Source organism: Penaeus monodon, chromosome 21 (genome assembly GCF_015228065.2).
Source record: "Penaeus monodon isolate SGIC_2016 chromosome 21, NSTDA_Pmon_1, whole genome shotgun sequence".
Classification (NCBI taxonomy): Eukaryota; Metazoa; Arthropoda; class Malacostraca; order Decapoda; family Penaeidae; genus Penaeus; species Penaeus monodon.
The window spans coordinates 23,832,988-23,833,227 of NC_051406.1; the positions used below are offsets into that span (position 1 = coordinate 23,832,988).

A 240-nucleotide genomic window follows, 5' to 3' on the forward strand; every position below is an offset into this window, starting at 1 on the left:
CTGAATATATAACGGATTTTTTGTTATATACGGTCTCCACGTAGACACTGATGAATTTGAATAATTTGAATACCAGTTAACAAAATTTATGTCTTCATTGATGATTGCTGTTGTTCGAAAGGTAGTTTGCGTATAATATGTATAAATGGCTTAAAAGTTTTGATTATTTGATGATTCAATTGTTATTTTTTTCGTTCTCTCACTCTCACTGTGCTTTCGCTTTTATTATTCTTGTTTCTA

At 29.2% G+C, this 240-nt stretch overlaps 1 protein-coding gene across 1 annotated transcript in view; it reads left to right on the top strand.

Moving 5' to 3' along the window:
• LOC119586370 overlaps positions 1 to 240 on the top strand; it is a gene marked incomplete in the record, with an annotated part of 38,470 nt that overhangs the window by 26,970 nt on the left and 11,260 nt on the right.